This window comes from Podarcis erhardii (assembly GCF_964252035.2).
Source record: "Podarcis erhardii genome assembly, chromosome: 8".
NCBI classification, from domain to species: Eukaryota; Metazoa; Chordata; class Lepidosauria; order Squamata; family Lacertidae; genus Podarcis; species Podarcis erhardii.
This window is the reverse complement of record NC_138499.1, coordinates 62,373,548-62,389,921: the sequence shown is the minus strand read 5'-3', so window position 1 is coordinate 62,389,921 and position 16,374 is coordinate 62,373,548. Positions and strand designations below refer to the sequence as shown.

Genomic DNA, 16,374 nt, shown 5'->3' with positions numbered 1-16,374 from the left:
CACTTAAAAACACGTATGATAGCACTTTTAGCACTCATGGCTTCCCCCAAGGAATTCTGGGAGCTGTAGTTCATTATAGATGCTGAGCGTTGTCAGGAGGCCCCTGTTGCACTTAACAGAGCTGCAACTCTCGAGTTGCTGTAAAGAGGGATTGATTGTTAAACCCATTTTTCTAAAAAAAAAAAAATGTTTAGGGGTACTCTCATTTTCCTGCTCAGATTTAAATGCTGCCCCTCAATGAGGCCAAACTTAGATTCACAAAATGTTTAGGGGTACGCGTACTCCCCCAGAAAAACCACTCAGAATTGACATTCTGTGAGGGGAATAGGGACCTCCTTCCAACTCCCAGCACCCTTAACAAACGGCTCTTATGACCGATCAAAATGATATCATAGCGCTTTAACTGTATGGTGTGAATGGGAACTTGAGTTCTAGTCACTACCATCACCCTGACAAGGATGCAGAAACACAGATTATTTTCCCTGGTTATTTTGCACATTTGGGAGCTCACACCTACTTCTGTAGTATGTGGAATATGATTAATAACATTTTGCCATATTAATTACATACCAAGGTTTATGCCACTAAAAAGCCTGGCTTACCTAAAGCTAAGAGTTCCAGCAACTTGGGCCCCAAGAAATTATCTGGCAAAAGTGAATATCGGAAGGAAAACAGTAGGCTGTGTTTCAGGAAGGATCTTTTGAGTTAATGCTGTGTCTCAACCTGTAAAAGCTTTAGTCAGACATGATTTGACTACAACACAGGCAGCTTGGTGTGGCAATTCCATACAACCAGGGCTATTTTCCCAGGGGAAACTTACAGGAACTCTGTTCCGGCACTTCTCAGGTGAGCACCATTGCCATTCTAAGAGAACAAGGGATGTGTTCAGAGTGAATTCTGGCACCTCTTTTTCCAGAAAAACAGCACTGCATACAATACATGCTCTGCTCCTAGGAAAAGATGCAGTTATCTGATTAAGCAGAAATAGAAGCTGCCTTCTTGGACCCCTATTGGTCTCATCTGCTCAATCTACCCAAGCATGTCTTCTCCTGCAGGGGAAGTCCCTAACTCACCAAGGGTTTGAAACCCATTGGCTAGAATGTGTGAGACATCCAACCTTTGGATGAACCAACTTTCAGCCATGCACTTTTGCTGACTTGCACTGAGACATAAAAAAGGTTCACTGGGTTTTTCTATGAAGTTATCTGAAAAACAACAGTATTTTTTCTAATGTCATTGTCTCTTTTAATCCAGCATGCCTCTGTGTAACCTAATACTTTACAGCAGTGCAAAGTTCTAACTTAATAAAGACTACAAGAGTTTCCTTCATTACCATCTGAAGAAGTAAATTTTTTGCAAAGAAAGGTATAATGTCCTGCCATCAATTCAGGAACAATATTCTGTCCTTCACAAATTTCATAATATCCAATAGTTTTATTGTTTTTATGGCCATGGGGAGCCTGTCTAGCCCTGTTACTGATGGCTGCTGATAGACAAACACTTTTTCAGTAAATGGGCCATTAGTCTATGAGTTCTCCAGTTTTCTTCTGTTGTAGTACATTTAAATGGCCTTAACTAGCTCTTGGTTTATTTTATTGGTGTTTTTTTATCTACTTATTTTTTATTTGTATGTTTTTAAATTGTATATCTTGATTGTATATTAGTTGTATATTTTTATTATATTTGTACTGCTGCAAGCCACCTTGGCTGCTACCACAGAAAAGGGAGTGAAGGGGAACAGTTAGTTAGGGTTACCCTAAAAAGCCCTAAAAACTGTTTGTGAATCCCCCCCCCCCAGCCAGGCCTTGCCTTGAGCATTTTTAAAACTGCATTTTCCTCTAAGACAAAAAGCTTTAGCTAAGCATTCCGCTTGCTGTAACTAAAAAAGATTGCAACAAAGGTAGAGAACAGTCCATTGTTTCTCTGGCCTTTCTCATGCCTTCTGGCCTTGCTAAAAAACCACATTGCAACTTGCTTTCTGTCCGGGAACCATGCCAAAGCACAAGAATGAAACAACTGGAACACACTGAAACCCTTTCACCTCCTTTCTGGGAAAAGTCCAAAAATGGTCCCAAGACAGGAGCTTTCTGTTCATGCTCAGAGGAACTCATGGGCAGGACTCTTGAAGAAGGAGGAGAAAGGGGGAGGGAACTGGAAGGGGATATAAACTATGTGCAATGGCTGTGAACTTCGTGCTTGTTTGTGACTTACCACACTTGCTCCTCTGCCCACCCGGGAGGGCAGAATAAAACCCTTTGGTGTCGTTTGGCTCCTTTCGTCCCTGCTCGGGTGCAACATTTTCCTACCCATGGATTAAAAAGGCTACATTTTTCTGGTGCATCGGCCGGGAAAAGCACGTTCCCCGAGATCGAGGGACAAAGGTCCAGGGCGTCACTGCAAAGGCGAACAGCTCGGCTTCGGCATCGGCAGGTCAAGCGCGCAACTACCACTGCGTAGGAGATCTGACCATCCCGTTCCTGAGTGGAGACGCAAGCCAGTGACGGAGAGAAAGAGCAACGGCCGAAGGAAGGTACCTCAAGAAACAAGGTAGGCTCCACAGGGTTTAGGTGGGAGCAAAATGAATATATGAATTGCTTACATCAATCTTTTTCTGGAACAAAAAAAGCAATGAGGTAACTTAAAACATTATGTTCGCATCTCCAACTTCAAATTTATAGGGGGTGTTGCTAAACTTTCTTCCCAACTTACAATATGATTTGCATAAATGGCAAATAATTTACATAATATGTCAAATAGGTCACTTGGATATTGGGAACTACAGTATGGCAATCCTAACGACAAGTACATTGTGCACTAAGAACTAAATTCCAGAAGGATAATCTTCCAGAAATGTAAAGCTCAGGAGCTGAATCCTAGGGGAAATTTTGTAGAAAGTTAGAGTTTTCCTTCCCACTTCCGCTATAGCAATAAAACCTTTGTTGGTTGTAGTAATTCTCAATCAGAAATCTAGAATAAACACAGTTTTTGAAAGGGGGTAAAAGCTAGTACAAATAGTTCTACATCAAAAAGGTCCACTGTCCAGACCTACATAAAGGAAAAGTCCCTTGTGAGAGCTGAGAACAGGGCAAGGAGGCCAAAAATGTCCTGCCCCCCCCCCCACTTTGATCTTACATAACTCAATTTTCCTAGTAAACGAATCCAATAAATGGATGCAGTGCAAAACAAAGGTCAGGTAAGAAGCAGGGGGATAGTCTACTCACATGCCTCTCATTGCTACTTTTCCATTTTCTGCTAACTTGCATTATGCAATTCTTTAAAAAAAGGATAAAAGAGGCCAGAATGTGATGCCTTTTGTTTCCGTCAAAGACAGTGTAGAGATGCCATTTACTTTCCATCATGGAAAATGGGAAGGCTCCTAGCTGGGAAGCAGAGCAAGACTCCCCTTTGCAGACATAGAGAGCTGAAGATAAACGATAAGCCGTTGATTTTCTGTAGTCATGCCCTGTACTGGCATTATCTGTCCCTTCCTTGCAGTACTGTAGGCACAACCCTATTTTGTCAGCAACTTGTGGCATTGTCCTGATAATTTGAGCACCTTATTTTTAGTTAAACTTCTTGAACTATTCATTATGCTTTAATTATGAGTTTTACAGAGTTGAAGATGAAGAATTCTGATGCAATCTAATGTCTAGCTGCCTTTATTTTTTATTCAATCTTATGGCACTGTTCTTGTGAACAACAATTTTTCTGTATCTTCCACAAGTTGTTTATGTGCTGTGGGTTATATCCAACTATGCTCTATTCAGAGCAAACCCATTGAAATTAATTGGCATGTTTAACCATGACCATTAATTTTTACATATCTACTTTCAATAGAACTTTGTTGGATAATGCTATATTTTTAACCATTTTATATGATTTAAGCTTTTTGTTTTTGTAGGAAAATGACTCTTTTCCCTAATAAAAAGTGATTTAACACAGAAGAATGAACAACAACAACATCGAGGTAGAAGCTTAAAAGTACCCAATTCACAATAGTATCCCTTGGGAATGATGGTGTAAATATTTTGGGTTCCCTAAGTGGGTATAGGGTAGAATTTGTCAGCATCATAGAGAACCAAGTAACAGCTGTCTGATGAGACAAACAGTTTTCTTTTTTTGGGAGGGGGAGAAATAACATCAAAATGACATTTGGAAAGGGACACAATGTACATTATATTTATATACTAATGCCAGTAGCCCCAAGGCCAAGATGACAGAACTAGAATGTGGAGCACTAAAACAGCACAGATTAAGAGAACAGTCCTTTGCACAAGAAACCGGCATAAAGCAAGCTGGTGTAAAATTACACCAGATCCAAACTCCAGAACATGTCATCTTCCCAACTCCTTGACATGGAAACCACCTACCAAGAGCACCTCCACCTTGTTGGGATTTAGTTTCAGTTTACTGGCCCTCATTTAGTCTGTTACTGCCTCCAAAAACCACTTCAGCATTCACACAGCACAAATGGAACAGAAAGATAGAGTTGGGTCATGGGTGTCATCCACATACTGATGAAACTGTGCTCCAAAACCTGTGATGACATCTCAGCAGTTTCATATAGTACATACATTATTTTCTAGAGTGCTGTTGTGGCACAACCTCATGGCCTTCACAATGGAATTCCAGGTGAATGGGTGTCCACTGTCTTTCTCTGTTTCACTCAGAGTAGGGGGGGATGTGAAAGACGAAGGATTAGGAAGGATGGGCAGAGATACATCAAGGCTATTAACAGCTGCTAGCCATAATGGCTATTTTCTGACTCCACTGTCAGAGACACTACACTTCTGAATACCAGTTGCTGGAAATCGCAGGTGGGCAGAATACCGTTGCGCTCATGTGCAGCTTGCCACAGGCTGTGAATGGGCCATTGGCCGGATCAGCAGGCTCATCTTATGTTCTTGCTGAAAAGAAAAACGATAGGAAAGTAATTACTATACAAAAAAGTAACCTCTGGAATTTAATAGATCTGCTGATTACTGTAAATTACAGTAGTTTCTGTTTTTAGTAGTGGCACGTTCCTCACTGTGAGGAAAATATGTGTTACTGCATATTAATTGAAATGTAATTTGTCGGCTCACAGCGCCAGTGTCTCTGGCTGTTAACCAGAAGATTGGTGGTTCGTGCCCACCCAGGGATGGTTGTGGGCAGGATTCCTGCATTTCAGCGGGTTGGACTAGATGACCCTCGGGATCCCTTCCAACTCTTCAATTACAATATATGATTCTGTGATTCGCTACAGCCCTGTACTTGGTTTTACAGGCTACCGTTTGAGTGATCAACAAAATATTCCTCTCCATGCCCAATAGCACCATCTGCTGGTATGAAGCATGACAAATGAAATTACCATTACGGTAATTAAGAAGTAATTATGTGTGAGCAAATTGATTCCATGCCATAAATTTGGCTCTATCTGCTGATATGCCATAGATACATTTATCTATTTCCATATCTAAATCTAAGAGGGCCCTTCAGCAGCAGTAGTAGAGCAACACTGATTGGGCCCATTATTGGAGAAATCCAGGGACTGATTATTTCGATTACATAGGTAGTACTGTTGAATGGATGAGTAGGATACAAATTCTAGCTTTTGAGCTCCTTCTTGTATCGTGCTTCCTGATGTTCAAGGTGTTACAGAAGGTGCTTAAGGCTGCGATCCTAAGCCCACTTACCTGGGAGTAAGTCCCATTGAATTTAACAGGATTTCCGAGTGATTGTGCTGTTAGTGGGATTGGGGGTATGTTTAAAATTTCATTTTTACCATCATATTTTTGTGACATTGGTAAGAATGTTTGTTATGCTGCAGCAGAGGCATGCTAAAACTTAAGTAGAAATAATGATTCACAGTAACAGAGAGCTCTGTTGGAATTATCCGCACTAAAATGTCAATACAATGCTCCCTATACATTGTTAGTGATTTTATTTGACTGTATCAGCTAAGAGTGGGATTTAAACTCTTAAATGGGCTTTGGGCACCAGGAAGGCGCTCTGTTTCCTGGGTTATCAGTAGGATGCAATGTTCGTTATACCACTACTGTTTCTGCAACTCAATAGTCAGCCTCTTAGACGATTAATGGGTTCAATAAACAAACTTATGTGCCTGCCTGTTATTGATTTTGTGGTAGCAACATGGTTACAAGCACTGCCATCAGTTTTAAAAGCACAATTAATGGACTTTAAAAGGTGTGCTTGTACTTCTTAAAATTTTATAGCATATACTGTAGGTCCCTGTGTTTTACATTATTGTAACAATCTCGGGGATAACCAATGTGGTGCCCTCCAGATGTTGCCCTAAAACTCCCATCACTCCTGACCATTGGCCATGTTGACTAGGGCAGGTGGGAATTGCAGTGCAACATCTGGAGAGCACAAAATTGGCTACCCACTTTATTTTATCAAAGAGAACAAGGGTAGTCAACATGGTGCAGTCTTACATTATGGACTATGATCAGTGGTGGTGGTGATGGAAATTGTAATGCATAACATCTGGAGGAGACCACACTGGCTATGGCTAAGAGAGACACTAGAAAATATAGCTTGTGGTTCTTTTTTCCAGGTAAAGTGATTATTTTAATTACTCCCTTGCTCCTTCTATTTCTGGATCCAAGCCTTATGTGTTCTAAAGCAATGCTATTCTAATGTTAAACCATCTTCCTATCTCACTCCACAGGTGGCTACATTTAAGGGAAATCCGATGTAATGTTTGAAAACCACACACAGAAAGGGCTTTGGGACAGTGAGGGATGAGAAGGGTGATTCATGTGCTTTTCTCGGGACACACAGTAATAATAAGACCTACTTTAATCTCGGGCACCACAGATTAATTTGTCAAAAATCTCCATAATAAAACAAGCCTTTGCTCCAGGCAGAGTTATTATCATTGCTACATTAGTTTGACTTTATAATGAAAACTGTGGTGCTCAGTGCAACTGACTCTTGTACCTTCTACTCATAATTCTCAGCTGCCTCTGCTAATATTTTATTCCCATTATCTGAATAAAGTCTTGCACACAATGTTAAAGAGCTGTACTGAGAAATTAGGTGCATTGTTGATGGCAATTCCATATATTTTTTTGCTATGGTGTGATGAGCAGGTAGACATGATTTAGGGAGAAAATAGCATTGCAGGCCACATTGGCCCACCTGTTGGGTTAGTTAAGATTGGCTTGTGGGATGGAGGTTCCCCACCCTTGCTATGGATAGACCATGAGCTGTAACCAAAGTTTGTTCTTTATTTACTTCCTGTGCTTGTTTGGAGGAGACAAAACATGAACCTGGATTCATAGAATCATAGAGTTGGAAGAGACCACAAGGGCCATCGAGTCCAACCCCCTGCCAAGCAGGAAACAATTCAGATGACTTGCTAAGCAAAATCATGGTTTAGCCCTGAATAGCAGAATCCACACAAAGCCGTATTTTGGTTTAGTGTCACATGCAAACAGAGCCAGGGTTATCTTTTGCAGCTACATTACTCTTGTTACCCCTGGAGGTGGATCCCTGCAAACATGGCTAACAGTGTAATGAACATGTGCAGATGGCTGCCCATACAACCAAAAAATGTGTGTGTATTCATTCTGACCAGATAGGTTACCGTTTCAATCACTTAACACAGGTGTTACAACATTACGGGAACTGTGAAGCAGGTAAGATAGGTAATGGCTTCACAGAGCTCACTGGTACAACCAATGCTTGCAAGCCAAAGGTTCCATGTTCAATCTAGTGCCTTCCATGTAGGGCTGGAAAAGACTCTTCCTCAAATTCTGGACAGCATCTGCCAGTCAGAGTTGACAATATTGAGTTAGGTGGAACAATGGACTGACAGTTTCTTACTTCCAGGTCTTCTGCTGCTTTGGAGGTTGGATGCCGTCAGAAATGATAGAGTAGAGTAATTTCTATCAAATATTCATTAGTTGTACAATTTATTTGGATTCATGAATAAACCACTCCTGTAATGTTTCAGTTTTAGTTACTTGTTTTTGCATTGGCTTTAAATGAAATGTTTTATTAGTTGTGCTAAAGTCTGTAATAAACCGTCAGTAATATTTATTTTGAAAGCTCTTTTCAATGTAAATAATGTAGGTATCTTGCACCAAGTCAATAAATACATGCATAGCAACATAGAAGGGCAGCTGTATTGACTATTTTAGAGCAAGGCAGCTTACACCGAAAATGTTGAATTAGATAAATAATGTAATAAAAACAGCATCGGATAAAATTATGTACAGCAATACCATAAGTCCTTGAAAGAAATTATACTTCTTTTTAATTTGGGCAGGTATTCATGGACTGGGATTAGACTGACCCAAGAGGTTTTTCTATATTATTTGCATTTTCCCTATAGAATGTATTTTACCTGCTTAAGTGCTTAGGAAATTGTGGGAAATAAATGCTGATATATGTCACAGCTGTTTTACCACTCTGTTATTCTTTTACAGGAATTACAGAGAATTGGGGTACTTCAATAAATGAGCCAGCAGAGGGCAGATTTACATCTACTGTTGAATTGAGCATTCTGGCTTTTAAGAAAGTAGAATTATTACTGCTCAACATTAAACAATGCCCATCTGAAGGTTACATGTATTATTGTGTGTTTCTCAACTGAAATATTTGATTTTAATTGCCAAACAAGTATAGTGCAGCTGCTTGTTTCTTTGTTTAAATAATAATTTCCCATCTTTTTAACACATAGGAACATATTTCCACAAAATATGCCCCTACATCTTTTGGAGTTAATTTGCCTAATTCTGCCCTCCCCATCTTAATATATTCAGTTCTGTAGTATCCAATGAATTGCCCTGTGGTATAGATTAATGAAATTGCCCTAATATTTTTAATAGTTCTTCAAACATAGTAGTACATTTTAACTTACCTGATTAAAATTTACCTTTAAAGAGACTTAATTTTGTATTGTTTGAAACAAAAGAGTCTTGCGAACAAATTGATGATAGCGTTCAATTTTTTCAGCAATTGCCTTTAAACTTTGCAATCTTCTCCCAGTTCTGTCATGACTGTTATTTTCACTGAGGACCCCTCAGAATACCCAGATCAACCGTTTGAAAATTGTTGGAGTGTGGGAAAATTCTACAGTTGTAACACTCAAGATACAAATCAACCCAACTTAAGAAAATTAAAGTGGGGGAAGGGAAACAATTAAGCTGTACAATTAGATTCTGGATGTCCATTGTGATAACCTGAAAAGTTAAACAAAACCACATTCTACCTTGGATCAAAAAGGTGTCTTAGTGTGTGAAATATTTTAGAAGGGGCTTGGAGAACTGGAAACAGATATTGTACTAAGAAAGGTACAAGGCTAAGAAAGCCTTGTATATTTTCTGTCAAGCACACACAGTTTATTCAGAAAGATATCTCCTTGACAGGCTATCTGCATACGATGGTTCCCAAGAAATGTACAAGCTGGCAAGGATACCGCATGACATTTGAGAAGCGTAAAGCACAAAAGAACAACAAACAACAGAAGCTTGAAAGTGATCTAGAGAAAAATATTCAAAACCTGTCTGACTGCAGCAGGCTACTCTTAAGTACCAGCCTTGATACCAGATGCTAGAAAGGTAAAGGCCCATTCATAACATGCCAGAGCTGCTAAATAAACCCTTAGTAATGAGGCTTGTGGAGAGGGTCCAATACACAACACAATACTCTGAAGTGCTCCAGTGAGAAAAAGGCTTGAAATAAGGCTGAATGATCTTGAGAACAAGAGCGACAGAATGTCTCCAATGAGCCAAAAAAGTACAGTTTCCCTTTCAGGCGTAGTGCAATAGAGCAGATCCAAGAATGGAAAACAAAATGGACAGTGGGGGAGGAGGCAAAGAGGAAAAAATTCTCTGTTATCTTCAAAATGAAACCAGTGATTTGTAAGCTTTGTGCCCACCCATTCTGCAAGCAGCTCAAAAGCCTTGAATCAAATAGCTGTGGCACACTATTGTTTTAAATCCGGGTGGGGGGAACATGCAACCCTCCATACGTTGCTGGACCAGTAACCCCAGGCAGCCAAGCCAGGGGTGATGGGAGTTGTAGTCCAGCAACATTTGAAGGGCCACAGATTCCCCAGTGCTATTTTATACTGTATTTATAATCATGGTTTGCTCTTACAACCTCCCCCCCCCCCAAAAAAAAAGCTTTTAGTGTATAAGAAGTAAAGTTTACAGGCAATTCTAACAAACAACAATGAAATAATTTAATTCCTAGTTTCAGTGTGACTTGGAAATAATCATGTTGCAATGATACAAGGGAAATTTTAGGTTGCTTTTATTCTAGTTTTTACACTTGTTTTTGATGTTGTTTTGAGTTCACCTTTCGGGGGGAAAAGAGACTCATAATTAACATCATGCCCATATAGACCAGATTTTTAGAGTCTGGTCAATTTGTGCTGTAATCTTGTACCCACTTACCTGCAAGCAGTGCTTTTTGTCTGGGAGTACGCAGGGGTACGCATACCCCTAATTTTTTTGTGAATGTAATGGGACAAGAAACTATTTAAAATTAAATTAGTTTCTTCTCTAGCACGGTGAATCGTCAGTTCCTTTGCTACTCCTGATGGCGGCCTCATTTCCTGTCACAGAGTTTCCTGAGTCTTGGACAGAAGCAAGTGTTTAATGTGTGAAGTAGGAGTGGGAATCTAGCACGGTGATTGGTCAGTTTCGTTGTTACCACCTCCGATGCGGCATCATTTCCTTTCCTGGAAAGGAATCGGGAAGATGTTAGTGCATACAACCTCATGCCAATGTGGAAGTAACTGTGAGCTGTAGCTGTGTAATATGATGCATGTTCTTTGTACTGTATTTATTTTTCCTGATTTGAACTATAAAATGGTGATTTTCTTGAGTCAAAATGAGAGTACCCCTAAAGATTTTTTTTTTTTTAGAAAAAAAGCACTGCCTGCAATTAAGCCTCATTGAACTCTGTGGGACTTATACCTAAGTCACCAGCAGCACCAGTTGGCCCTCAGTGTTTTCCTGATATTATTTCCTTGGGTGCTCTGGTATACAGGAAGCTTATGCAGGGACTACATTCTGGGGATAGTGCATAAGGCCAAAATTGCATACAGTGGTACCTCGGGTTACAGATGCTTCAGGTTACAGACGCTTCAGGTTACAGACTCCGCTAACCCAGAAATAGTACCTCGGGTTAAGAATTTTGCTTCAGGATGAGAACAGAAATTGTGCTCCGGCGGCGCTGCAGCAGCGGGAGGCCCCATTAGCTAAAGTGGTGCTTCAGGTTAAGAACACTTTCAGGTTAAGAACGGACCTCCCGAACGAATTAAGTTCTTAACCCGAGGTACCACTGTGTAGTCAGAATAAGCCATTGGAACATCCCTACGTGACCGTCCTTACCTTCTGGAGCATGGCAGAGAGATTTTAAGCATCACCCAGCTCTCTGCCTTGCTTACCCTCCTGTGAGATTGTAGCCCCTATGTCTCCCTGTTTCTTCCTGCTTCTTACTTTATGCTTTTTATTGAAAATATAAGACATTTGTTTCTTTCCTCATATAAGAAGCTTTCATGCTTTGCAAAAGAATTCTAATTCTGCCAGGCATCGAAAGAGCAAGAAGATCAACTAGTCTGAAGCCTGACAGTTTGCCAATTATTCCTGCACCCCCAATTAGTGAAAAGAAGACACATTTCTGTCTTTTTGCACCCATCATGCACCTCTAGCTTCACCTTATTAGGTTAGTAAAGTGTGACAAGAGCTCTCTGGCCTTCAGTAGAAGACGGGGGGGCTGCCATCAAAGCCAAGAGAACAAAAATTTTATAAGACTCATACATTCTTCGTGTAGCAAGATAATACTGGCAGGGAAATATGCAACAATTTTACAGGAGGCAGAAGAACAGTAGATTTATAACTTTGTTTTAAAACTATGTTTTAAATTATGATATAGTATAGTACATAGGAGCATCTTTTGAGCATGCGTAGAGATAGCCAATTATGATGGTTTAAGCTTCTGTCATAATTGCATTCCTTTCTGCAAATATTATAAAAGCTTTGTGTGCCCTTTGTTTCGGGGGTGCCAGCTTTTCGGAGATATCCACTGGGGTCTCTAGATTTATGCTGCAGCAATAAATATGAACTCTTTCTGCATGTTGAGTTTTCCTTACACCCTCCTTTGTAGGGTAACAAGATCTTGTGAGAACCCACTAAGCAAGGCAGAGAGCTTAAAAACTCTTTTTGCGCTGGATTTTGCATGCATTTAATTTGTGCAATTTCAACTGGTGAGCCGTCAATCAAGTAAAGTTAAGAATCACACAACTTAAATGTGGATAAGTTGTGAGTTACCTGTACCTTCTCCCTTGATCTGGCCTTGCCCTGAGTTGTGGTGAATTCTGTCTGCGTCTTGGAATCTACTTTGCCCCACCATTGCAAATACCACTCCTGTTGATGGACAGAGGTGTTCCTTTACTGTAGACTGCTCACCCCCCCCCCTTTCCTTTGCTGTTGGCTTTTAACAAACCTGTTCTTTTACTGCTTCTTTCAAGGCATGTCAGCAGTTCTTTGGCCCTTCTCACCAGGGAAGTGCTTGTGGCTTTCACTGATTGTTCTTTGTTAAAAAAAGAAAGAAAAGGCAGTTCTCAAATCTGTCAGCTAGTTCCACTTTCTCTCCATTTACATATAATGATATTTTTCAGAGGGTAATGTGTTAGCCAGTTGCAGCAAATGCAATGGGTCTTGTGGCATCTGAAAGACTAAGAAATTACAGCAAAAGCTTTCAGGGGCTACAGTCCTTTTCAACAGATGCACCATGTGTTATCCTGAATTCCAGCTGTTGTATGCATATGTAAGCAGAGGGTGGGATGTCAGATGGTAATTAAATGCAGAAAGTACAGAAAATGATAATTAAGAACAGTGGCTGTTCACAAAAAAAGTTGTTGGTGGATAACACAGACATTCCAGCAATAGCACACCAATTAACACATGTAGTGTGATAAAAACAGCAACAGCGACAACACTTTATCCTAATTTAAACCACAGGAGACAAAGCCAAGTCTCTCTACCTGATACCTACCGCAGTGGGATGCATGTTTGCCTTGAGTTGCCAGGCCCATGTAAGCGGTGGCTGACTCCATTTTGAAACCTTTTACAATGACTTGAAATAAAGTTGTCTCTGACCCAGAATTCCATTTTTGCCAGCCAGCACACAAAAGCATTTGCCTACAGAGACTGGTGTGTTTCTACTTTCAAGGTCCTTTTGCCTGTCTTAGAGGTATTTTCTTCCTCTTTTATTTAAACCACACATGAATTCTGATTTCCTGTAAAGTAAAATTAATGTTATTTTTTAAAAATTATAACGCAGAACCTTCATTTTGGAAATTCTCTACCTACTCTTGTATGAAAACTCACGCTACCGAGTAGGGTGGCCGGATAACATTGGGCTTATTATGTCAGAAGGGAATGTAAGGCATCTCTGTTGCCCTGAAAATACCTGCAGTGTACTAAAATGCAAAAACAAACCAACCCACAACATTTTCTGTGGTTACCAGATGTCCCAGGGGACAGTCCCTGGATTTACAAACCTGCCCCCAGACAAAATCCGTCCCCGGAATGTCCCTGGATTTCATTTAATCTCCCCAGATTTATATTTTAAGTGTTGTAGATTTATTAGTAGGGAATGAATGTTGCATGATTGGTTCACCAGCACAAGACACATTATATCAAGACTTCCGGCAAGGCAAAATGGTGGGCTCCACAGCAGCGAGCAGCTCCTGAAGCCAGCCAGAGCCAACTGCACTACCAAGCTGGCTCCAGGCTGCTGAGACTGCCGCTGCCACCGCCGCTGCCAACAGGGAACTGGGGACGCCCGGCGCGTCAACTGGGGGAATCACTGACCCCCCCTCCCCCTGTGACCCAAATTGAGCCAGGAGTGAGAACACTCGGCCACCTGGGAGGAGGAGGAGAGGAGAAGGAGAAGGAGGAGAGAGAAAGAGGAAGGAGAAAAAAGAGGGGAGCCCCGACCTTACTGCCACCGCCGCCACCACTGAGCAGGAGCGGTACAAGGTACGAGAGCACTGCGAGGGCAAGGATACGTGGCCAAGTCCAGGACCTACGCAAGCTTCCTCCATGGTGGCTAGCACTCCAAGAGAGCAGACCAGGGCCCAGAGGAAGGCTGCGCAACAGAGGAAACCACAGAAGAGAAGATATTACTTATTTTTTTAATAAAAAAAATAACTTTTTTTCTCTTTTCAAAAAAAAAAAAAAAAAGTGTCCCCGGATTCTTTGGGGAAAAAATCTGGTAACCTTACCCGACATGCAGGTAAGGGATCAGCTGCAGCAAGGTGCAGAGACCGGGGATAAAATCTTGCTCACTTCCTCTTTCCATGAGCAAGCATGACAAAAAATGAGGACATTTTCTTATTATCCTATATTGATTCCTGTTTCACATTTCATACTGTACATTTCCAAAAAGAGAGCAAAATACTGTATCCTCCTTTCTTTTATGAACTAACATAGCTCTGTAAATTTGTTGATTTTCCTAGTAAGAGATGGGTGGGGGAGGTTTTTAATCCTGGTTTCCACGTTTCAGGAACTTCAGTAAAGCACATATAAAATACATAACAACTACACTACAGTCTTTCTGGCACCAGGTTATAAAATTGTTACTGGCCCAGAGAGTGTATGACCGCTGTTCTACTTCAATAGTTTTGTGTTTTTGTTGCCTCTCGATCTTATTCTTGCTTGAAAAATATCATGTTGCTTTGTTATATTGTATTTTAAAGTTTGATTGGGCACTGCACTGGAATCCCCTGGACAAGGGGTGTCCTAGTTTTTTCTTTATAGTAAAAATTAATTAAATTAAATGGCTTAAGCCATTGAAAGCTTAAAAAAAACTAACAGTAAGAGGAACAATGCCCATCGTTGAGTAAGGTTGCTAGGTAACGGTGACATGTCCTCCTTTGTGACATGGCCTCTTGCAGGATTACTTGCCAGAGGTCTTTGGTTAGAGCAGGTCTTTGAAGGGAGTTAGATATTGTGCATGTGGTAGTTTAGGAGTTATAGCATTAGTTTAAGAGTAATTTTATTTGTTAGAGAGTTGTTACATTACTGAGAAAGGTAAAGTGATACAAAAAATCATAACATCTTTTAAACTGTAAATAGAATTTCTTAGTGACTTCTATATTCTGGTTCCGTCACAATTCATGAAGGTTCAGAATGAGATGAGAATCTCCTGTAATGGCTCTATTCATTCCCCCCCCCCCCAAAAAAAAAACATCCTCAGGGCCAGTTTAAACGCTTCAAATGATCCATGTTTAGGCAAGATCCTTTGGCAAGCTGTTCTCAGTGTGTCCAACTCCTTGCTACATTCTCCACCAGATGCCTATGACACCAAATTCATGTCAAGCCCATAGGTATCAGGTGCCCCAAGTTGAAAGCAGCGATATAGAGCATGAAGACATTACAACCTCGCTTTCTCCCAACTCTGTCCTAAACTGAAAAGCATCAGAACGAGGTATGTGTCATGGCAGGGCTTTTGCCACTTGAAGCAGCGTCCTCACTTGCCTCATGACTGGGCCTGATCTGTCTGCAGTCTCCCCGCTGCTGAAATTAAGAGCTCCATCTGCACTATATGTTTAAAGTGGTATCATACAGTGTGTCCTCATCCAATCACCACCCCATGATTCCACACCCTCCATTTAATCGGGATTCAAGGTTTATGCGGTTGGCAAGGGCGTAGGAAGGGGGGGGCGGTCGGGGCGGATCGCTGTCGGGGGAATGGGGGGAGCTGCGTCGCTTTGCCAGCAGCATTCCCCCCTCCCTTTCATTTTGACAGGGAGGCTTGGGAGTCACAGGCGGGCCATGCGCCAAATGTCACTCTCCCTCAGCGAAGAAACCCGGGGAGTCACTGGCGGGCGGTGCGCTGAATGTCCACCATGGGTGGCTCGCTCGACCCCCAGCTGCAGGGCGCATGCATCGCTCTGTGCACCCGAATGGCCCCACCCGCTCAGGAGCGCGCCCTGCCCCCCTGGGCAGCGCGGGCCTATGCTCCGCCACTGTCAGGAAGCAGACCCTTCCCACAGAAGCAGTAAATCTGGATTAAACAGGAATACAATATGCTCTGCTCCTGAACTTCAGCCCTTCCCCAAGCAAAAGCCAACCATTAACAGTAAGAGACCACTGATCAGAATCAAAAAGCAGTTGTTGCTCTGCCACCAAAGGCATCGTGCAGCAACCATGCGATGAAAGGTTAGCAGCAACAGGGCCAATAGGCCTTTCTGAGTGGCATTCTATTACACTTATGGATGCCAATATTTTTTTTTAAGTATGTGGCAATAAATAATTATGCTTTTCTTGGCACATTACGCTGGTATTTTTTCAAAGTGCAGAGTACACCCTGCTTGTTGTCAGCCATATTAAATTATTTTTT

The 16,374-nt window shown here is 41.3% G+C and overlaps 1 long non-coding RNA gene across 1 annotated transcript; it reads right to left on the bottom strand.

The window, feature by feature from the left end:
* Window positions 1–8,922: 8,922 nt before the first annotated feature.
* On the bottom strand, window positions 8,923–13,822 carry LOC309348517. The gene is made up of 3 exons (XR_014159441.1): window positions 13,021–13,822; window positions 12,294–12,555; window positions 8,923–10,699 (listed from the first exon to the last, which is right to left on the bottom strand). It is a non-coding gene; the product is annotated as an uncharacterized lncRNA (long non-coding RNA).
* Between the last annotated feature and the right edge of the window lie 2,552 nt (window positions 13,823–16,374).